This window comes from Lytechinus variegatus, chromosome 11, assembly GCF_018143015.1.
Source record: "Lytechinus variegatus isolate NC3 chromosome 11, Lvar_3.0, whole genome shotgun sequence".
Classification (NCBI taxonomy): domain Eukaryota; kingdom Metazoa; phylum Echinodermata; class Echinoidea; order Temnopleuroida; family Toxopneustidae; genus Lytechinus; species Lytechinus variegatus.
This window is the reverse complement of record NC_054750.1, coordinates 21,217,352-21,242,972: the sequence shown is the minus strand read 5'-3', so window position 1 is coordinate 21,242,972 and position 25,621 is coordinate 21,217,352. Positions and strand designations below refer to the sequence as shown.

At 37.9% G+C, this 25,621-nt stretch overlaps 1 long non-coding RNA gene across 1 annotated transcript in view; it reads right to left on the bottom strand.

The window, feature by feature from the left end:
* LOC121424097 overlaps nt 1–25,621 on the bottom strand; it is an 89,104-nt gene that overhangs the window by 26,744 nt on the left and 36,739 nt on the right. The window contains exon 3 of the long non-coding RNA XR_005971344.1: nt 3,690–11,777. This is a non-coding gene — a long non-coding RNA (uncharacterized LOC121424097). The remainder of the gene's footprint in view (nt 1–3,689; nt 11,778–25,621) is intronic.

Below are 25,621 nucleotides of genomic sequence, written 5' to 3'. Positions count from 1 at the left end.
CTCTGACTCCCGCTGACTCCTGCTGACTAATTCTGTCCAATCAGTGTGTTCACACAGCACATTTTCTGTCAATAAAACATGCACAATCAATGGTTTCGCTTTCTGCAAGGATGTTCAAAGGCTCTCTTCTGGAGGGTTCAGCAAACCAACTGTGCATGATCCCTCTGACTCCCGCTGACTCCTGCTGACTAATTCCGTCCAATCAGAGTGTGTTCACACAACACATTTCTGTCAATAAAACATGCACAATCAATGGTTTCGCTTTCTGCAAGGATGTTCAAAGGCTCTTTTCTGGAGGGTTCAGTAAACCAACTGTGCGTGATGCCTCTGACCCCTGCTGACACTTTGGTAAAGTCCCATTCAACTCTCCTACAACACTCATGCTGAAATCAAATTAGGTGTGATTCCTGGAATCAAGGAGCAGCCTTAAAGGGAAACTTTAATGATTATCAAGTTCAGGCATAAACCAAAAAAAATAGATCTATTATTTTTATAGAAATTAAACAAATTTACCAAGAAGGCTACAATGAAATTACTTTTGAACCATGATCTGCTGGAGAATAGAACTTTGGACTACATAATTATTTCAGCAATGTGCAAAAAAAATCAGAATACATGCCTAATCTGACATGGCAAGTCAATGTTGGCAACTCTTTGTACTTTATAGAACCAACCAATATCATTGAATGTCCTTTGAACATAATCAGGGCTTTTCTGAAGTTTGCATGCATAGAGTATTTTGATGGTTGAACTACAAAAAAAATTGATTTAAAAAAAAATAGTTTTCGATGCAATTGGTCTTTGCATGACAAAACCATGGAGCTAACCCCTAATGAATGTAACATCTAACCTTTAATTTCTTATATTTTGTGAGTCATAGAGCTCTAGCAACTTCATCCAAGTGTGATGAAAATTGTCCAAATAAGTTGGCCAGAAAGATGAAGCTGAGCGACCATAAGCACCCAGGGAGAAAGAAATTGGGACTGAATGTGGTGAGATTGATCAGGTGTAAACTACACTGTCAACTCCTATCTTCCAATCAGTTGAATGAACTCACTTCTCACTGATTTGGCTGCCAGGTGATGGAATTGGGAGCTAATCCTGAGAGAGGGTAACATTTCAGCAGGATTTTGCTCCATCATAAGACACTTTGGTAAGTGGAGAATGGGTGCACTTTCCAATGTTGCCCCATACGGCATTGTGTTTTTATTGGTAATGTGGCACCTCTGTCCCGTTGCGGTAACGGTGAAGGTAATGGAGATGTCTTGAGGAGGACATGGCTATGCATAGGACAGATAATCTCGGAATAAATCTCTCTGTTTTCGATTAAATGAGATCCGGTAATCCCATTCCAGCAGTCTTAAGTTCTTAACCACTGTACAATAGCCAAACGCAAGTCACAAACACATCCGGCAAAATGAGAGAAAACATCATGACTGTTCTACTGCCACCACATAATCCGCTGATAACAGTAACAGGCACCTACACCAAGATGTGATCACAATCTTTAATTGAACATGTATTGAAGTTGTCTCAATTAGTCTTTTCAGTGTTCACATACCCAGACATTCTTTTTTTTACATTTTCATGATTTTTTTTATCAGTTTGAATCAAGCATTTTCTCTTCAACAATAAAACAATAAAATATCTGTGATTATGTTCCAAGTCAAGACTTTACTTCCACAAAACCATTATGAAACAGTAATTTTAACACAGAAACTAGTAATTGTCATTGACTATCTGAAAAACAGTTTGAATTCATGCTCAAACTTCACACTGCGGATTAATGCTAGAATAGGAAAAATGACTTCTATTAATTTATTGTATAATTGAGAAGACATAGAACAAGTGAAAATACGAAAAAATAGTAGATGGGCTACATGACAATTAGACCAAATGGATTATAGACAAATTAGGATTAGACCATTTGCAATATGAAAGGGATGATCCAGGTAGAAAATATACATCTTAATACATAGAGCAGAATTCACTGAGCAAATTGCCGAAAATTTCATCAAAATCGGATAACAAATAATAGTTATTGAAGTTTAAAGTTTAGCAATATTTTGTGAAAACAGTCGTCATGAATATTCATTAGGTTGGCTAATGATGTCACATCTCCACTTTCTGTTTTCTTATGTTATTACATAAAATCATTATTTCATACTTGTGTGAATAATATGTCTCCCTTAAATTAAATAAGTTGCAGCAATAAACATCTAATGCAATAAATTAGTTGTCAATCCAGTTTTTGTAGTTCTTTGAGGAAAAAAATGATTAAGCCTCATTTCATATAATAAAATACAAATGAACAAGTGGGGATGTGACATCATCAGCCCACCTAATGACTATTCATGACAACTGTTTTCACAAAATATTGCTGAATTTTAAAATTCAATAACTTTGTTATTTATTATCCGATTGTGATGAAATTTTCGGCATTTTGCTCAGTGAATTCTACTCTATTTATTAAGCTATTCATACTTAAAACCTGAACCATCCCTTTAAGATGAAACAGAAAGTAGACAAGAGCATTGTAGACCAATCAGCATTCACCATTAAGTTTGGTTCCAACTTGCTTTGACTATCATTCCAAGGAAAGAAACACATCCTCTCAACCGAGTGTATTTCATGAAACAAATAGCCAATGACTATCACTTACTCTTGTTATAAGCTACTGCAAATCCTTGCATCTGACTGGCTGACAGCAAATTAGTCAATGAAAATCACTGACCAAACTTTTCATGAAACACTACCCTAGTTTCTCTCAAATCAATGTACAGGCAGAGGACATTCTGGAAGAGCATTTGCCCCGGGGCCTGGCTTCATCCCTTCTAATAACATTCTCCCATCAAGAGGATATAGCATGCGCTATCATGGCCTTACGATTGCCTAGCACGCATTATAATGTAATGCACCACATCGCGATTTAAACTCTACTTCTACTTGTCTCTTGTTGACATTAACCATCTACCCCCTTGTGAGTCATCAATGCATCTTGCCAGAAGCCCACATCCACCTTAGCATTCTTCACCAATGAGCCGCAGGTAACATGTTGTTGTATCGGTGTCTTAACGTGTAGCCCCTAATGCACATGGTGGATCGTCGGTTTCAGGATACCCGCATCTCAGGGCACAAGCTAATGTGATTTTCCATGATGGGTTTGCTGATAAATGAAATCAAGCTCTTCGGAATCATAACTGATGTCATTACGTGCAGTGATAATGCACGTTGTGGATCAACGAACCTTGCGGGTGAAGACCCATGTTAATGCTGGACTCAGGTATATGTCTTTAATACCTTCTGGCCCCAAATGGATAACATCACCAACGCAGCCTAATGTGATTTTGTTGCAAAGGTTTAGAAGAGAAAAACAATTTTCCTCAAAGTAACAAGTACATGCACTGACGGTAATGTTATCGTAGCATGTTAAAGCTACGCTGTAAGAGCCTTAAAAATTTTGATGGAGATGTAATTTGATAATGTAATTTACTTCAGCTTGGCTTTCAAAGGGAACTTTTGGGAAACTCCATGAAATTTACCATCCACATTTCCTTTTTCATGATTTTAACTCTAATGAAAATGGTGATAACAGACTCTTTTCGAACTTGCCAAGTTGCCTTCCCTGTTACCGCTCAGAATCACAAAAACCATAGAACACATGAAGCTCCTTTAAAGTTCTTGCTTACCTGGAATATTCAATATGAAATCTTGGGCCAAAATATGGTCAAACACCTCCTTGAAGTTGTTTACATCGATACTGTCCTTTACATGAGCGACTGTGTTCCCTATTGTCAATGTGAAGCCCGTAATCATATACATTGACATTTGAAACAGTATTCTCTAGAATACCCTTGAAACGGCGTAAAGTATCATGGCTACTCAGGGTACACTCTCGCCACGTCGATAAATCCCAAGTTCACTCAGAATGACATCTTTCAAACATTTCATTTTTAATCTGCTTTTTGATTGGCCTATTTGATGCAAGCAAAGCCCAAGGTAATTTTCAATGAGTACTATGCAACAAATATATGAACGCAATTCATGATGAATTAATTTCAAAATATCATTTGTTTATTTCTCTTATGGCTAAAAGTTTAGGTGAAGTTTTGCAGGGTTATAAACCAAATGCTCAAACATCTGTTCATGGCTTGCCCCCCCCCCCCCATCACGATGATCATATCTTATTCAGGGCCCTGTTACAAGAAGCATGAGAATGTCAGCATCATTTCTACAACTGATTGCATTAGTAATTGCATATGATCAATCATAACTATCTGCCCCAGAATCAATTGCCTGGCTTGATGTTACTGGGTCCAGAGTGTCCGATGAGAGGTGAGGTGAATAAATCAATGAAATGAAAAATATCGAGGGACGGGAGTGAGGAAATGCATAAAGAATGATGTTAGATACGTGATATTTGCTACACAATACCTAATTACTATCGATATTATTATAAAAGACAGAACTGAATAAAACAAGAAGCGTGAATGACACCACTAAATAATAAATGAAATGCAAGAGGTGGATATCACACAATAGTGAACATTAGATGGGACCTGGAGCCTGGAGGTATGTTATCAGATAGTCCTACACAGATAACCAATGATCAAGTAATGCATAGAAACTAAAAGAAAAAAGATAGACAGTAGAGATGACCAATCAATAAGTTTGTATCCCTCGCAGAGACGGTTGGTCGAACGGGTGTCTCGGAAAGTGACTCACGATATAACCCCATCTTCTATCCGCACTGCCCTCTGGGTTCGATGATGCAGGGATAGACAAGAAGTCTCCATCTTGGTGCTCACTTAGCCTCGAGACAGCTCCGTGGGGATGGGCACACACTTAACGAAGGATTTTAAGATCCTGCCTTCAACAAAATGATAGCCCTGACGCGCACATCCATTGGATGGCAATGGCTTACAGGATTTGGGAAGGAACCATCAGACATAAATGTAATTAAGAAATATCCACCCATTCATAAGTATGTGATGAGATGTCAGTGACCGAACAAATTGTTTTTCAACCTATCTCACGACCATTCCCTACGATACACTGTTATACAGCACCAAGTGGTGAGATTAACCCAGAATGTAAAAATCAATTTGCAGTGTGTGCACGATCTAACGCTCGTGGTTAATTGTCAGCGTTTCTTACTTGCATTTGAAAAATGTTCATATTAGTAAACAACCTATGAAAAACAGATGAAAAACCAAGCAAATATTTTTGAAAATAGAGTTTCAATTGTAAGAAAGGTACGAACTGAACATACTGCATATATCAGGCAACGGTGAAGCAATTTATTTCAATCACACATCCCAATTCGGCCAATTATCAATTTGGTGAATTACTTCCTGAATTGATTTCAACTATGTAAACATCCAAATTACTTCCTCCCAATCAATTATCGCCGTGACAATCTAGTACAACGCATTAATATGTGATATCTAATCGGAATTCAACCTTTGTATCGTAAACTCTTTTATCACAGCAAAGTTTTAGTAGATTTGAAATTGACATGTGACTTAAGACCAGGGAAGAGTTTCATGAAAGAAATTAATATTTGATTTTAAACTGACAAATATGTTTTAAGCCAACCAAAAAAAAAGAAGAAGATTTCAGTAGCTTATAATGTTACACTTGTCAAAGAAACATTTAATTTTCTTCATGAAACACTCCCCTATCAATAGCTTTTATGTCTATCCCAACTTGAGACATGAAGCATAACCAACCACCTTGACAAATTCCAATCTTCATGTTAGCACTGAGAATGAGATTCCCAATATCATGAAATTATTTTCACGCCCTTTAATACTCATAGAGAAATGCTAAATAATAATGCTAACACCACTATACAGCAACGCTGCAGTCACATTACCCCTTCAGCATGTTGAAAACTGCAGTTTTTACATTTTTGTGCCAACTGCATATGGATGGTTTGAATAAAATCAGATAAAACAATTGTTTTTTACTTGTCGTATGGCAGCCATGGGGGAAATGTTACTGCTGCATTGACTAAAAACCCATTGGACATATCACATTGTCAACAATTTGTATAAAAAATGTTTAAGCTTTTATACAACCTTTAAAAGAGTGTTTTGCAACTAAAACACAGATATCATGAATATCTGAACCTAATAAGCTCAAGGCCAGAACATCAATGCATCAACAAGAACATCAATCATTATAATCTCCCCTTCCAAGACAAACCAAAGCATCTAATTTACATTTGGTCATGAACTACAAAGCAGTCAATCCATGTCTTTTTTTTGCATCATTTTGTGGCCGAGCATGTGCGAAATTCGACGTGGCCTTGGGCCATGCATCTTTTTTTTTCTTCATCTTTCCGTCGTCTGACGATCTCACACTGAAGATCATGTCGCTGGGGAAATGACCTCGACCAGATGAAGATGCCACGGTCTAGCAAACATCAGCAGTCGATCCGGACTTCATGAATATCATCCGAGATGGAGAGGAGAATTAGGATATGTAAAATGGATGTTTTCAGCCGAGACCGTGGATGGAGAAATGGGAGCAATATGCTTAAAAAGATCATGATGTTGCCCCGCGGTTACAGGACATTAAGTCTTCCACTCAGCTGCATGAGTCGAACTAGCTGATGCAGAAAACAGGCGAGATGAAGCCGATTTCATCAACATTTCAACCCACCAAGTGGGGCATGAAATAGTTTCATCTGAAATGAAGGATATCTAAATTTCATGACATGCAACATGCTCAGGTCTAACTCTGCAAAGTCAGTAAAAGCATTACAAATTTGTAATAAGATGAAGATGTCCATTTAAGCATAACATAGAGTGGTTATATTTGAGGTGGTTTTACTTCAAGATTTTACAAGATCCGTCTTAGAAAGAAATTTTGAAAGTGTTTCGATGTAAAGGAATCTCTCATATTATTATGTATTGTTTTTCTTGATGAGTGGGCATTTTTATGACCACATTCACTTAATTTAACAATCTATTCTTTGAAAATTAAGATTTGAGAATCACATGAAAAATGTCTTTTATTTTACCCAAATTGATCGGCATTTCATTCTGACCACAATAAATAAAGAAATAAATCATGATCTTTTCTCTGAACAATTTTGTTTTCTGAGCAAAGAGTTCGGCTGAAGGGATAAACGGTGTACAAATGAAAAATGAGTCATTGACAATACGTTTGAACCAATTTTTTCCCTCTTTATTCAAAGATGATTCTGAACACATACACAATTACACATAAACCCTTGGATACTTTTTGTTTAAATCACGATACGTGACTTAAGTTGCTGAAAACGCAAGCTAGCCGCTTATTCAAAAGGTCAGTTAATAGCTTCTTCGAAATTAATTCGAGTTAAACCACTTGATTTTTTATCTAGCAATGAATTAATTCCACAACTATTCACATCAATCACTAAATTTCAGAATGCATTATTTCTTGGTATTACCTCACAGGTTATTGATTGATAAGTATTTACAGCATAATAACCCTAAATAGGTCCATTAGTGGTAAGGTTCTGAAGGATGCTGTATCACGAAACACCTTGATGGTTATTCTTTGGTTTATCTTCGGTAATTTCTCATAGGTGTACCTTTTTTCCTATTTCTGGGCAGCTACAGAATCTAATAGATCTGCCAAAATATGTTTAGTATGTGAGCACAGAAGTCATTGGAGATTGATACGGAAACGACTCTGGATCATTCGAGAACATGCAGGAGGCAGTGGCACAGTAGACCTAGTCTAATCTTCAGAATCATGTAATTTAATCCAAAGAGGCGGGTGTTTAATAAAGCTGTTCATAAGATACGAATGACTTTACGTATGACTGGTGGTCCTTTCTTGCGCTGAGTGATATCCCTATGTAATTTAATGTAGGACCTAAGAACATATTCCAGTCGTGTGTAAGGTTGTGCGTAACTTTACGAACAGCTTTATGAAACACCCCCCAGGACCCTGATCCTGTTTGGCCTGTGTCTGCATTTGGACAAATAACCGGACTGAAGGATAGTAAGATATCTAGCGAGCGACTGAAGACGACCGACTCACAAGTATTCATAGGAATACGCACCTCCCATGTTGCCTTGCTGGAAAAAAGTTTAAAACCATCGTGAAAGCATTTAATTGTGCAAGTTGTCTTGTGAATGAAAGGGGAATTATACGAGCTATACCGGATTAAGAGGCAGTGACAAGAACATGGGACTATTCAGCTATAACAGATCTTGACGACCTTGGATTCAGATCAATACTGCACCCTTTCGACAAGCCGCATAATTGCCCATATTAGGCGCAGGGCAGCCGGGTGAATAGACAAGAGAGGGGGGGGAAATGATGGCCTCGTCACATCACAAACATTTGCACAGAGCCTCAATTGTCAGGTCGACCGAATTACCTTGGTTATTCAATAATGGAATATTCGACTTCACTCAAGCAGACACTGCAGGTTAGGTTGGTGGGTCTATGGTTGCTGAATGGTGGCAGGAATCAAATACTGCTGGACCATCATGAGTATACATGGGGTTCTGCTGAAGCACTCTGTGAAATACATCAACAGCGCATGAATATTCACTTGGTTTTACTGTATACTGGGCGTTCAATAGGTCTTGATTGTCGAAAGGAAAACATAAACTGACATAACAGTGTCCATGTGGGGGGGTTGAATTCCTCCATCTAAACTTGTACTATCAATATAATTTTACATACAAAGCGTATGAAATTCCATATTGTTGGGGGGATTTAATCATGAAAAGGGTTTTTGCTGTCTCTTCTTAAATGCACCACTTCCAAATATGAAAGTGATAATGTCACACTTTTGTCTTCTTTTTTTTTCTTATTTTTTATCATTTTGTTTTCATTTCATATCTCAGACAAGCCTGAAAAACATCCACAGCCTTATTCTTAACATTTATAACCGTGCAATTACTGCATTGACTTCAGTGGGGCTAATTGAGTATTCATGTGGTCTATAACATGAGCCCTGTTGAACAGAATTCTACCAAATTTTGGCTGCAGATATAATGTTTATCATCATGCCTACTGCAAGAAATGAAAAATAAGACATGATGAATGCAATATCCCTTTTGAATGACGTTATACTTCGTTAATCTATTCTTCTATATTTCTCGCTCATCGGTAAATCCAGGTTAGAACAGCCATTCATCAAGGTGTACAAGCACCTGCTTGGCATCCCCATTTGACATCTCACTGAATGGATGGTGTCCCATCTTTTCAGAAGCCGAGGGCTTGAAGCCGATTTTAACATTTCATCTCTTCCACAAAAAAAATTGAGAGAGCCAAAAATGCACAAGTGCACATCAGGAGAAAGAAACAGACCAAAACACAAGTGACACAAGAAGATGGAAGAGTAGAAAGAAAGAGATGGAGATAGAGAGGTCGCCAAAATATGTGAGGATGGGAGAATGTATCTCGGTGAAGGTCTCAATACAGAGCAACAGACATCAAGAAAAGGAATGAAAGAAAAAATGAGAGATGTGAAAAAACAGGAAAAGGAGTTCGAGAGAGAGAGAGAGAGAGAATGGAGTACAGGTACAGAGCCAGGTGGGCAGTGTAAAACAAAAATTAGAACAAATGTGTGAGCTCGTTTAGTTTTACAGATCAATAATCGTTAGATGTTTGGCGTTCGGAGGAAGACACATCAACCAACCTGATGTTTTTCTTTATCGATTCCTCCGAGGCTACGATAGCTCGACTTGAAACAATGTCAACAAGGCTACAGAGAAGCTGGGTATTTTTTTTCACAGCGAAGTCTGAAGATAGATTGTTGATGCCTAGCTTAGTCTGTAAGGCATCCTTCAGGTTTCCCTCATATGCAGTAAGAAGCCTGAAAGCTCCTAAAGATTTTTGACAAGTCCCAGGTGGGCAGAACAAAAATAGATTGCAAAAGCTGGCATGAAAAATTATAAATTGCCTCAGTTTTTTTTTATTTTAAATATAATGAATGAATTCATGGTTATTCCCCTTTCTTGACTTAATTAAGTCAAGGAGCTTTCATCAATCTTATACTCCTTGATCAAGACAAAGCAAGCTAAAGGCATTTATTCCCCAACACTTGATATTAGCTATGTACATTGTACAGTTATGACAGTGATGAAGTGATGATTTCCTTTTTCCTAATGGGCATGTTAGCGTTGCTCAAGTGACCATTTTTACCATACAATCGCGGTCTCAAATCTGAGTTTTAACCATGAAATGCTGACGTAGCCTGAGACAAATACTGTGCACTTAAGTTCTCCTATGGTCTGTAACCTGGGTTCTCAGCATCTCGAAAGCTCTCATTATACAGATATGTCAACCAATTCATTAGATCTGTACCGCTTTCCAATATAACCATCAGAGTCCAAAAGAGGCCATCTCAAGTCAATTAATTTTGGATTACTGGACAACCTTAATAGACAGGGTGACAAAGTTATCAGGCTTTCCTCTACCTGCGTTTCTTGATCGATCGAAGAGATTGTTATTTCTTTTTTTAGAAAGCGAGAGAGACCCCCCTAAGAATAACAATCCTTTTCTGTTGTTGTTATTATTATGCTTAATGTAGGTGGGAAAATGTAGAGAGAGGGAGGGGACAACGCTAGAAATCACTTTGTATTCTTAAAATACCCCTCCCCATCAATACCTGCTGCCATAAATTTTAATCAATTTTACCCCTTTCAGACGGAAGAGCTCTGGCTCAGCCAACAAAGCCTTACCATTGTCAAGACAGGGAGATAGCATAAAGCTAATTCCAAAACACAATGTAAAAGTGGTTTAAGAAAGCTCTGTAAACTGGCTTATTAAGGCATCATTTCCCACAAGAGAATACAAATGGATATGAAAACCCTTAATAAGGGATGGAAATGGAATAAGCCTGGGTAATTATGCTGCATTATTGCTAAGTACTTAGAGGCTTCTGATAAAGTAGTGTGCCAGCGCTGTATGAGAAAGTATAATTATTTGTATTTCAAGCAAGACTTTCAGGTGGCTAACAGATCCAAAATAAAGAAGTGGATTTACATAATCCAAGCTGAAATATGCAACCTGCTAGGCTTCTGATATCGCCTCAAAACTGTGCTACACACTTAATATTCTGAACAATAAACCATTCACAATGAGTCTTCCATGAACAACTCCTTCAAGATTTCCAGCAGCCAGCTACAACTTCCAGACAACTTGAAGAACGAATCAGATTGACGCTGTACTTGTTTAAATCATGGATCCTACCATGTTTGAATAACTGTAATAGTCTTTAAACATTGATAATTTATTTCCCTTGCAGAAAACTAAATCTTGGGATAACCGAAAAGGATCTGCTTCCTTGAGACGTCACTTCTCCCTTCTTCATGAGATCTCTAAATGATGTCACAATGTATATAAATACAAATTGTATGAAACTTTAAACTTTTACTACGACTTGCAGGCAAAGTATAAGATAATTCAGAGTTTTTCAAATTCAAGAACTATGTGCTGAAAACCATGTTATTTTAAATTTGACAACAAAAAGAGCCATGAAGATAAAATACCTCAACTCTCGGCCAAAAGGTGCCAGAACTTCATATCGTAAGGTCAGGCACCTTAGACCACTCAGCTACGTCACCTCCACTTAGTTCATGAATGCCATATTAACCAAACATTATCACCTCCTCCCTTCCAATCACCTGCTCTTGACTTTCATCTCCTCTTTGAACAACAAGAACAACAACGTGTAATTCTTACCTCTTAGAACTTGGTGAAAAGCTCCTCTTCCTTCAACCTCGGAGTGTTTGGATCACCAATTGAAGAATAGTCTGAAAGAAGAGAAGGGAAAGGTTGGTTGAAATTCGAGGAGGATGCTTTTCCTATAGATTCCACATGATTGAACGAAATCAAGCTGCTTCATTTGCTCCAAGGGCATGAGTTCTGTCAATGTTTTCGATCTTATGTCTTCTGATGATCACGCCCCCAGACCATATAAAGCTTTACGACAGATAGCAATATCAAAGAATGCTTTTGATTGGTTCCTGGTCAGCATTTTGAACAGAATGTGCAATCAACATTGATCTTGATTGGCCAGTCCATTTGGCGATTAATCTCCAATTTTTATGTTACAGACCACAGAAAAAATGCTTTTACAGCAGAAACCCATATTCTACCTCCATCAAACGTATTCCCTCTCTGTTCAAAGAGGGTCTCTATTCTCTTTTGTATTTCGATGGAGAGTTAACTGCTTTATATTATCTGCCATTATCCATTATCATTTATACAGAGCACGCACCCCATAAAGACAAGATTTGAATGTGATTCTATCTCCATAAATGCTTAGAGCTTAATTGGAACTAATCCATCTATCGCTTTTGTCCGCAATCTTACCTAAAGGCAAGATATTGATCACGCATTGTTAAGCCTCTAGATCTTGAGACTCTATCATCATCACAACTTTTAAGTGGCATCTAACCTTCTCCATTCATTCATTTGTCTAAAATGCATAGCCCAATAATGCAATTTAATTTCAAGCCAGGAACATTTATGGATGTGTAATAGGGAGGCATAGATCAAAGGAGATTACCGATACTGGTAGATATTGATCGTATAGAAAGGACAAGAAAGAGTTTTTGCAAACAGCAAGAATTATCAATAAACATTCATAGCAAAATGCTCAAGAACACAACCTTTAATAGGAGTGCCATCAAAATGAAAATGAAGCTTAACAATACATGATTAACCATGTCAAGAAAATGAAATTATATAACCTTACTCATTTAAAATCTGTTTCATGCAGACTTTGAACAGGGAACTGCTCTAGAAAATCCATTATCTTGAAGGACCGATTCTTTCAAAGATTGTCCGATGAGAAACAACTACTGTTTGGTTCATTTATATCCACCAAGTCAGTTAAGAGTGTCGCCAACAGTTTCAGTTACTGATAGTCGTGGTGTTTCATAGATGACAGATTGAAGGTACACAAACCTATCTCCTTCAAGAAGTAAACATTATCTTAAGCTTCCGAACCAAAAGCAACATTTAATTAATGCAGCGCTCATACGGCTGGTTAAAGGTCGCAATAGACCTGCATCTTGGGTCCTGACTGGCTCATATCACAAACCTGCTATATGATTACTCCTATCAGCCCACAAACAAGCCGACATGACTGCGGCTCGATTACGGTCACAATGGTATAATGGGGCAGGACTTGTTTGGATAGCCAGCGAGTTTTGATATGATATGGGGCTAAGCAGGGGGCCTTATCAGGGTTTTTTTATCAGGGGCAACCTTTGGTGAGTAACTAGACAGGGAGAGACCCATAGCCAACCTGACCAAATTCTTGTACACCAGGCCCCCCCCCCATCTTAAAAAGAGTTACGATTGATCCAATCAACCGCAACTATGGGAAGCCAGCCACACCAACATCTAAATGCATTTTTGTTAAAAATGTTTCCACGATATAATGTAGACTCGTCCGTTCATTGTTTTTATAATCCAGTGTGCTCCTCTTTTACAACTTTAGGACATTGTGCAAATTTCCTGTAGGAAAAATTATAAAATGATGGACTTCCATATATGCTTAAGGTTGATCGGATTATCACAACAAGAAGGTACCTATGAGGCTGTTCTCACTACGTTCCTGAAACTAGTTTACTGGAAACTAGTTTAGTGGAAACTAGTTTAACGCGTAATGAGAATGGTCAAAGCGGTCCTTGGAAGCGATCTTCCAAACCAGTTTGGTGAACCACCTCACGATGTAGTTTTCAAGATCGCTTTGCCTCGTTAAACTGGTTTTAGCATAAGTGAGGACACAACCGTTCTTCGGGAAGCGATCTTCTCACATTTTGAGCGCACTACTCCACACGACAGGTGTAGAATGCATATGCTGCGGTTTTGATGTTTTGCGCGAAACGTGTCACCCCACTGAGAGCATTTCCATAGCAACAAGAGCGCTTTACGTGAAGTGATTATGAAAATCACTTTCGTGTTATCAAGTGGGAACGCTAGCAAAGCGATCTTCCAAAGTGGTTTCCTGAATCGGTTTCCAGTAAACTAGTTTTAGAAAGCGTAATGAGAACGGACCTATGTGTAGCCTATATCCAAGTTGGATGAACCAGCATAGAGTCCTGGGGCCTGTTGCATAAAAAGTTAATATTATAGTAACTCTGCAAACCAATGGTATATTTAACGGGATTCTAGATTCTGATTGGCTTGTGAGCGTTGTTGCCATGGTACTTATAACAGGATGGCAAAGTTACTATTACAGTAACTTTCATGTAACAGGGCCTGGGGCTTACTGGTACAGGCCTATACTTACCCTTGTATTCGATCAAAATGATTTCCTATCAAAATGATTTCCTCACAAAATGCATTATTCTACACATGTTCCAATCAAACTTCTTCAAAGGTCAGTCCAAAGCAAACAAAACGTATCAGCAATCAAACACCTTATGGAGAATTATCAATAAGAGTCCAAGAACAAGTAATTTTTCCACATTTCAATGACTAGTCAATGATTCAGCTGATGAACTAGGCCAACATCTCACGATAAGGTTGTGTCATCATCCGAGAAGAAAACATTCCCAATGTCCCGTACCTTGTTTGTTTCTAGAATTAAGTCTCCCTACATGTAGACTTAATGTTACAGATTCATGTCCAAAGATCAGGGTCACCCCGTGAAGCGGGATCGTACCCTCTCGGAGCTCCCTTGCTCTTTGCTCTAACTTTGGTGGCTAACTCAGCATGGATAATTCAGACTTTTAAATGTATGCGCATAATTTTCCATAATTAGCATCCCATGAGGTTTTGTTCCGTCTGCTGCCAGGTTGAGACCGAACTGATTCATAACTAATCACACCGTGATCCATCACAACTGGCAGGCTAGCGCAGCAGGGCGGCCGTGATGAGTTTATTGAGAGGTTAGTCTCTCATCACAAACCCAATACAAACCAGAATCCCCCTTTCATACGCTGAATCTACTCAAATGTAAATAGATATCTTGTCAGAAGTACTAAATCAATTTTGATTAATAGATAAAGAGATAACTGTAAAAATGAAAAACAAGATTCATGTAATTAAAATGAATAGAATCAATTCATTTTGAAAAGAATTTTCTTTTCCTTTATTTAAATTTTTTTTTTCAATCTCTGATTTTTTTTAACCTTTGATAAGGTATGGGAGATACAGCTTGCTTGATTATTCACTTTTCAGATACTTCATATCTATAGATTTCAATCTCATCATCCATGCTCTTCAATTCTGAAGTTCCAAAAATTAATTCTGACATTTGAGACTAATTCAAACTGGCTGATGATGTAGCGCTCACTTGGCAGACACACACCATTTGTACAGCCCCAGTGAAGGCTATGACATCACAAGAGAGCTATTTTTCACACCTCCAGAGAAACAGCGAAAATTTGTGAATCTCGGTGAGTAAAGGTGACTGAGAGTGATACGATGATTAATATGTATTGTTTTACTTTCGGATCAGATTGGTGATTTGGGGTCATAAAATGAAGATTTAAGGTCGTAAAGAGCAGAGTTAAGGGTTTCATTTGTGGTGGAATTGAACGGATAATGAGCGCCTTTTATGTGCTGGAGAAAGAGCATGATGATAAATCAAGAGACGGCAGACGACATTGAACATCATCTTCATCTCTCTCTTGAGATTCAACAGCCTGCACCCCTCCTGCCATTTCTTTTTTTGAAATAAAGAATTTCTAACATCATATAGCATAACATGAAAAGGGTGGCAAGTGCATTGCATCTCTGAAAGCAAAAAGGGCACTGGATGTATTTCCATATCCCACACCAGCCGGAAACAATACCTCCTGTTGCTCTCAAAGAAAGGAATAGAATTTTGTTTCATGGAAGCAGCAAGAACACTACTGTTGCCAATTTGAAGAGGGATATAATATCAAAATTGCCAATTAAAAAATTTAACCTGCTCTGAATCACTTTCATACATGTATGTACATTTAGTTCATGCATTTAGCAATGAAACTTTACAATGTTATTTAAGGAAATTTGATAATCAATTCGGAAAAATTATATGCATTTTATCTCCTGGCTCTAACAACATTAATCATCACTCTATAGCAACAAACACTATTGGCTCCCAAAGAAAAGAACAATCTGATTAAAAACTTGATTTTGTCCAGCATGTAAAGCTCAGTAAGGGTATGCTATATTTCAAAAAGCGAAATGAGAAAAGTTGTCGGGTTGCGGTCATGTGTAAAGACGCGACATGCTAATGCACTCTGTCCAAACTGGGCCAATTGACATACGCATTTCCTTCCAAGTGGGGCAGCTTTACATTCACGTTTGCGCATAAGAAGTGGTGCGGGGCCCAGACATATAATCCACTAAAAGGATACGTTTCCAAGTAAATTAAACGAAGTGAACTTTACAGAATGCACCACAGGACTGGAATCTTGTTCATTTCAATGCCATATTTAATTGGTAGTATGGGGAGGTGGAATTTGTGTCTGGTGAAATTTATTACTGTTGTGTGTTAAGAGCATTTCTGTCATTTCAGGCCAGTGCCTGCCTTGGAACAATTTAATAACAAAGTCGCATCCATGTATGAAATAATATCAGGGATGTATAGATGTGTTATTCATTATTCAGACAAGGATAACATGAAAGAGACTAAATAGTGAGTGTGGGGGGGAGTGGGAGCGAGAGGGTGGAAGTGAAGAGAGAGGGTAGTGGGTAGAGACAGAATGAAGAGGGGGAGGGGGTGGAGAGAGGGGATGAGGGGTAAGGGAGTGGAGAGAGAGAGAGCAAAGAAATAGTAAAAAAGATAGACAGGCAAAGCTCCAGTAACATAATTCTTGCAAATGAAACGGCACGCTTAATGCAAAAATATATTCAAATGTTACACGTATGAAAGAATTTAAGAACGACATGAAATGGGATTCACAGAAGCACGAATGAAAAGACAAATACAGATGCAGAGACAAGAAATATTGACATGAACATAAATAAGAAAGAAGTTCTAAAAATAAAGGAATAAAAGAAAGGAACTAAAATAAGACAAGGACCAGAATTAAATTTTTGAAATTGACCAAATCCCATTCAAAAACTTTGCTATTTCACAATTATTTACACTAAATCAGCCAAAGAAAAATGTATGAAGAATAGAAATTATTGGTCATACAATCAATATGATTTCCCCAAATTCCTCAACATTTGAATAAAATCCATAAACACAATAACCTCATCCAATTTTTCCAAGGCTAAATATACTCAGTGATGATTCATATATCATATAATAAAACAAATTCTTTTTATAAACTGGAGGGGTAATAACAGTAATGGGATAAAAAAAATGGAAATTGGGTTGCTAGCTTTTTCATTTAGCTCAATTAGATGCAACAGTGCAGATTCATTATCTCAAGATCAGATCAAAATAAAGGCCGAATCATGCGTCACTTGCTCGTCGCCTTCGCGTCCCCTATTTTCACTAGTTTCCCTTAATCATTGACTGTTGTTTAAATATTCATAGAGACGATGAAATCATAATATTGAATAATCTCTTTCTCCCGGCGGCAGAGTGGGATTACGGCATGTTTTAATTCATTAGAGAAGGGAAGGAGGATGGAGATGCGGGCCCAGGAATAGATGTTGGCGAAGCATCCAAAGCCGATGTTCCGAATCAACGGTAGCCCCCGGGAGCATGCATATATTATACACATTCATAATCACTGATATCATCATCTTTTGTCGGGCCATCATTTGTCTACCCCCATCAAAAATGCATTCATCAGGGGAGTATTTCATTAAATAAGCAGTCAGTGATTTTTGGAGAGTTTTGTTATAAGCTACCAATATCCATGCATCTGATTGGCTCACAGCAAAGTTATCTGTAAAAATCACTGATTGCTTGATCAATGAAACACTCCACAGTTTATTCACCTGCAGTTCAGGCTAGATGAGGATGAGAAGAGGGGAAATTCCGTTGTCCTTCGAGATTCAATTATGATGACATTAAGAAAGATAGAGATATGCAGAGAGGGATTCTCGATTAGATGATGATGGACGGTTAGGCTATGCAAGGATGAAGTATGACAGAAAGAAAATGCAGAAGATTGACGCTATTATATCTAGGAGCAATGCAGACTTCAAAGACAATATAGGGAGTTAAAAATGAAATCTCATTTGAAAAACAATCATTGATCAGGCTGAAATGAAATACAGAAGAGTCTGTTCATGTAAATGAAGAAAAAAAAGTTGCTTTTCATGGAATGCCTTGTTGTTGCTGATGGCACATCACTTCAGGGAAGCACCATTTTAATAAAGTAGATTTTTCACTGACAAATTCAAATCCAGGAGAAAGGCTATGATCATCATTCAATAAGGTTGTAAAACTCTCTTCTCTGCACATTAAATATTTCATTATGATCATATAAATATTACATTAGTATGAAATAGAGAAAGAGAGAGGATGAATAATAGATAAGACATGATAGTAAAATTGGGAGGTAAGATGAGACGCACTGTGGGGATCAACCAAGGGAAAGGAACATCATTATTTCATCCCATCCTTCCATTCCGATGTCTCCATTCTGCTCCTATAAATCATCCAACAACAATAGAAGAAATGGAATCTAATTAAGGACAAAGCAGCACCCATTATGTTGATCCTGAGAGATGAAAATCTGGCCTCAGGGGCATTTACATAGAGTGATTCGCTCTGCACACATTCGGGCACTTCCAGCGATTCGTGAGGCAACCATTTGTTTGTTTGGCCACCGTTCAATGCCATCAGAACCAATCAAATTCTGCTTCTAAATCTTGGTTTTAAAAAAATCCTTCTGCGTGCGTACGGCATGAAAGAACCCGAAGGGTCTAATCCGTCCAATTATCATCAATAGTAGGACCCTTTGAAGACACCCTCGCATGATCCTGTGGCAAACTTCCAGCAGATCACACTGATAATTCAAACGGTTTTCATTTCATTTGGTGCTCATGCATTTTTTAATAGTCATCTTCAATCATACGCGACAATACCATTCTAGCACAGGTATGTCCACATCAAACTTAGATAGCACATTACTTTTTTTTTAATTCTTGTTTCAAAGACTTTATTCTAGATCTCCTGTTTCAGTTCAATACAACGTGAAACACATAGGCATCCCTTTTTATGGCTACAGAGTACGGCTGAGTCAAATGCAATGAACAGTCCAAGTTTTTTTCCTTTTCTGTTAATAATACTTGACAAATTTAATGTACACAGCAAAAACTGTGGTGTAAACCGGTGTACATAGAGGACCACACCAGTTATTTTAGACCGGTATTAAATTGGTGGTGTTAGTTTTACACCTATAGGCGTTAACACCTATGGTTGTTACATTTACACTCTTTGGTGTTATGTTCAATCTCTAAGGTGTTATTTTAACACCTCTGGGTGTGGACTTCTATTAACACCAATTGGTGTCAGTTTTAACACCACAGTTTTTACAGTGTATCATCATGTTAAAATGGCAACAGAACACAATTACAACTGTTAAGAATTGATAAACAACTCTGACTCCATAGAATCTACATGTATATGATTTTGATATTATCTGAAGTCCAAACAAACTCAAAGTACAAAGGCTATAAACTCTGGTCATTATGGCGCTGCTTCTCTTCCCAGCCAAGGTTGCATTCACAAAATAACAAGTCAAACACTGCTATCACAGATTCATAAGGACGTTACTGCTTATTTCACATTTACAACGTACAGCATGTTAATGCCTTTCTGGTATCAAATCCACTGTATTGAGAAGGAATATCTTCTTGATTGCATGAAAATGAAAGGTCACCCGTACTATACAGTCACAAGGGGAATAAGAGATAAATCTTCCCTAACCATATTAAAATCAAAGTTCAAGTAACCACTGAGGTTTACAGGTCTATAATTGCCCCCATGGAACCAAAATTGAACTCTAAATTGAGTGGCTCATAAAAATCATTGCCGGCAATCAAAGTCTAATTATCGCATTAAACTGGAAGAGAAAATTGAAAAAGAAAACTTTGATACTTTTTTGTGTATGTTTGAACAGAATAAAAACAGATCTAAACAAGCCAAAAAGCAGATTACTGTGTGGTTAAACAGTAAAACCGATCTATTACAACTATACCAGCACCCCACCCCCCTCCCCCTCCACAAAGCCTCTTCCATAAAAATTGGTAATCTTCAGCATCACAATGTTTCAAGAGCAAGGGGGCATTTCATGAAACACATAGTGATTCTTTACTGATTATTGTTAAATGCTACTAGAAATCCTTGCATTTGATTGGCTGAGAGCTAATTAGTCAGTGAAAATCACCGACAAGACTCTTCATGAAAAATGCTCCCCATGTCTCTTACCCACAGTCTTTACTCTGCCAACAAACCATTAAACAGAAAATTTAGAGTGACAATTAGTTCTCAAGTTTAGGCCTTCTAACCTCTCCGGTTCATTAAATGATGGAAGGGTTTCTGTTGGCGGTGTTGCTTACACCGTTTTCACCCTCTGGAGAACATTTGAATATCATTTAACGCGAGCGAGTGCGCCAATTAAACCCTTCATCACTAGGGTTCTATCAGTATTTGGTAAGAGAAGCCTTGGAGAAGCTGGGCCTGGTCTCATAAAACATGGTATCAATGACAAATATTAGAATTCAATGCCAAGTTTGATATTGTCCAATAAAATGGCAGGATTTCAGCAGCTTATAACAGTAATATGACATGGATTGATGTGAGCAACAAACAATGACAAGAGTTCAACATTTCCATATACAGGTAGCTTTGCCTGGGCTATTGATCCAAATCTACTTGGACCTAATAGGGTCCATGGTTTGACTAAAAACAAATTAATCATAGAAAAGGGATAAACATTTTGGACAATCAGGGCCCTGTCTTACAAATAGTTGCGATTGATCTGATCAATCGCAACTATGGAAAGCCAGCAGCGTCAACATCTAAAATTACATGTTTTTGATAAAATATTTTGTAGAAATGATGTACATGTAAATTCATACATTCACTGTTTTCTTGACAATTCGGTATGCTTCTCTTTGTTTTCAAAGGACAATGAGCAAATTTCCTACAGAAAAATTATGACATTGATGGATTTCCATATACTATACTCTTTGTAAGACAGGGCCCTGATGAAATACTAAAAAATAAATTGTCCACACATGGCAGAATTGGTTGAAGATTGCATATATTCTTCAAAAAAATAACTGAACATCCAATTTTGAACTAGCCAATGAATGCCTGGGTATCAAACAAAAAAACCTCTGAACGGCTAGTCACATCACTGGAGAGGATCCAAATCCCACCGCCATCCCTTATCTCCTACTATGGGGCCATCAAATGAATGAGTGCCTGTCTGAAACTGTCATTTCCATTCACCACAAAGGACTCTACACGTGAGACAAAATGGCCGCCCATCTGGGATCTTCATCAGTGCCATCCAGCCAGGAGACATTCGATTCAGGTTCAAGTACTACCGAGAGGTCCAAGCCTAACACAGGCCGGATTGCATTACAGGGACGAAGGCATCCTAAACCTCCACACCACAGATTTAAAGGGAAGATTAATAGCTCTCATCATAACAAATCTGCCTGTTTGAGAAGGTAGTTTCTTTTGAGTTTTAGCAAAGTGCCAATGTGCATCTTTATGTCAAACATTATTAATGATGCACAATCAGTTGATTTTAGATTTTATTTATTTAGGGTTTTTTTTCACTAATATCAAAGGAAAAAACAAGTCTGAAAAATTAAAAGTAATAAAAAATCAGATGTGCACACACACAATAACTTGAAAATATCATTATGTATGCATTTGAAGCTTCAAGCATTGTATCTTTTATTAATGATTTCTATAAGTAAAGAATCCTGTTAATATGACTTCTGTTGGAATCGCCATGCTTTTGTAATCAATCAAATGAAAAATAGAACTATAAAGTGACCTTTAACTTGAAGACTCGGCCTCAGGACACAAAACCATAGAGATCAGTAACCATCCATCATTGTTCATATCAACAAAGACCAAATTATTTTCTTTTAATGAAAGAATAGATGTGGCAGTTGTCCGATCTCTGATCCTTTGACACCAAAAGGACTAAACCAGATGGTGAGAGCAAGGAATATCTGAAATTTCTTATAAATAATTCTTTTATTCAACCCTTGACAATGTCTCTAGAGTAAGGAATACTATATTGTATAAATAATAATCTTTCAATATTTTATCCCTATGTAAAATAAACAGGATTTATCGCTGCACAAATGTACATGTATTTGAATTAATATTATTGAAATTAATTCTACCTGCAAATGAAGAAAGATAGAGGAAGAAAAATGGGACAAAATAAAAGAAGGATAAGGAAAATGCAAAAGTGAGAGGACAGGGAGAAAGAGAAATAGAATGATAGAGATAGAAGAGACAGAGAGAGATAGAAAAAAGGAGCAAGAGAGCGAGGTAGACAGTGAGAAAAGGGAAGGAATAAGATGAGAAATGATCGAAAAGTAGATTAAAGTGTCACGGTGGGAAAGAGGGGTGAGTGGATCTATGTGGAGAGAGTTAGGAAGATAGAAAGAGAGAGAGTTAGTCAGAAAAAAACGACAGAAGGGGTGCATACATTGACTGGAAGAGCAAGAAGAGAAGGGACGTATCGCTATCTCCATCCCTTACCTCAGCTTTGCCCTTATATCTTCCCCTGAAAGCCGATACAGCTACGGCTTCTAGTTACTAGAAGTACTCACGCTATAAGTGCCTATAGACTGCTCAAAGCCTGACGACTTAAAAACCACATGGATCCGAGGTTTAGGAAGAAGCCGGGAGATGGAGACGGGGGCCAAACGATGGGATACGAGAGGATTTGACAAAGATGCCTTCCTCTGCTATCATAGCACCCATCATAACTAATGCATGGATGTCAAAAGGAGACACAAGAGCATGGAAGCCTCCATGGTACTATGGGATTTAGACATGAATGATGGAGGGGCCATCGATAGGACATGACCGTATTAACCCACATGACTTTTTCTCTGCCACAGAGCAAGCATCTGTTTAGGCTTATATAATTCTGAGAACAGAAAAAATCTAGCAGATAATGGCTGAAATTTATTTTCAATGTTGTTGAAAATGAATCATATTTCTTTCAAATAAAAAAAAAGGAAACAGCAAAAAGTATATATAAACAACATGGATCCTGGTTATAATAATTTCATCTGAAATATTCTCTTGGGTGTTCTAAAATGACTCTAATTAATCCAATAATCCAAACAAATAAGAAAAAACATATAGTGAACTAGAATGAAATATTGATTTCTTTATTCATAGATATATGGTTAAACCCCATTCAGGCTGTCTTAACGACAATGCAAAAAGCAAATCCTTAATCGTATAATAGAGGCTCTAAATTTTATAGGGTCTACAAAATATTTTTATTCATTGCCTTAATATTTCGACTGCATTATATCTTTTTTCTTTAAGTCTGAAAGCGCTATTAAATAAAATATTTATTTTAATCCAAACAATATTTTCAAGTGTGAACAGGGCAAGTATTAACACGCACATGGTCGAGAGGAAGTGAAGGTGACAGTGGGATAAGACAGGCCATAAGAAAAGGATGACAATTAATAGCTCCCTAAATACTTGTTATATTAAGCAGATTTCATTGCCCATGTGTTATACATTGGGATGCTTGTACGCAGCAAGTCATATGGCGGTCAAGGCACTAACACATATGCATTACATCCACTTCGGTTGTAGATCTTACTAAACTGTAAACGGGGAAGTCATCAAGTATTTAGTTTTGCATTTCTATCATCTGTGGAAATAGAAACTTTCAGGTTTACTCTTGGGCTGAGCGGATGATTCGTTTATTTCCTAATATGAAGAAATAAACAAATCCTAACGGTTTTCAGTGTTGACAGATACATGTACAAACTACTAACTGTATCAGTCTTCACAAGATCATGAAAATTTCCTGCAGGTTCGTGTCATATCTTCCAGTTCGAATGTCCTTCTCGAAACAAATTCTTTTCGAGTCCACAGACAGCCTGCTGATTTAATCGCCTTATGAAAAACATAATTTCACATGGAACAGACAGACTGGAAAATTGACATCTATTTGGTGCGTCTGTGCACTTTTAAAGTGGGAGGAACTGATGATGAGGCAAGTCACTGTCTATCATGATAGGTGATTGAATTAAATAAGGGTTTGATTTGAATGCTGAGTGCAGGCTTCGGGTATGGGAATAATGCAATAAAGCAGGAGAGAGAGCCAATCGGGAAGTGTACATGTGAAATAAATATTAAAAATCCCTCCTCCAAGTCTCACCCCCACCCCCAATAAAAAGAGTGCTAAAAATAGGGAATGACTCATCCCCTAATAAGGGCTTCATCCCTCACCACTCTCCAACCCCCCCCCCCCCCTCCCTCCATCTCCATTCGGTCTCGATGTCTGTCTCTGGTATACAATGTGTATCGATGCAGTACTAAAATATGAATACATTTCTTAAAGGAATACTGATAACATGTTTTATGCATGCCTTTTCTTTCACTTTTTCTTTTGAGGATGATCTCATAAGCCTTGATCAAAATTAAAAAAACAACCAGATAAAATCGATTCCACTCCATATCCAAACCAGTACCACCAGCACATCCTACCCCCCCCCCCCCATCCAGTCTAGATCTAGATGTGTCTCGAAAATAGGCCTATAGATATCTGCTAAAAGCATATTAAAGAACGACTACATTTCAAGGAATCCTTCACACTGATAACATATATTATTCATGAAATTTCTTTGGGGGATGATCTCATCTAGGCCCTGATCAAAATCAATAATAGGTGGTTTCAAACCGCCTCGATCACAAGAATCCCCGTTAAATTACGAGAACTTTTTAAGGCTAAAAAATACCCGTTAATTATTCCTGCATTCACACCGCCCCGAAACACATCCTTCGGGATAAGTTCCCGAAGTTACGAGCATGCGCAGTGTGGTCTGATAAGCAGGCAAGGCGGGAGATTCAAAATCACTAGCCCAGCAGCCACCCACGCCGCCGCGCCCAACGACACGCTGGGATAAAAGTTCCCGTAATTTGCTTTCACATCGCCAAAATACCTGCGACCTTGGAAAAATCCCCACGAAAGTTCTCGTAATTTCGCCAAGTACCTACTATTTAGCGGGTATTTTCTTTCGGGGAAATTACGCGTAGTTTGCTTTCACATTACCAAAATACCTGGTATTTTCTGATCGGGGTAAATTTCCCGATCAGAGAATACCTGGAACTGGCGAACTTCGAGGCGGTCTGAAACCACCTAATGAGACCATGCAAGGCCCTGTCTTACAAAGAGCTACGATTGATCCAATCAATCGTAACTCTATGGAAATCCATCAGTGCCATAATTTTTTCTACAGCTAGTTTGCAAAATGTCCTTTGTAAACAAAGGAGAATGCACCAAATTGTCGAGAAATTTATGAATTCATGGATATACATTCATATCAAGAAAATATTTTGATCAAACATGCATTTTATATGTTGATGTTGCTGGCTTTCCATAGTTGCGTTTGATCGGATCAATTGCAACTCTTTGCATATAAGACGGGGCCCCAGATAAAATCGAACAACAATAGTGGAGGAGGATTAGAATTGGATGGTGATAGCTGGTGGGGAGGGGGTGGC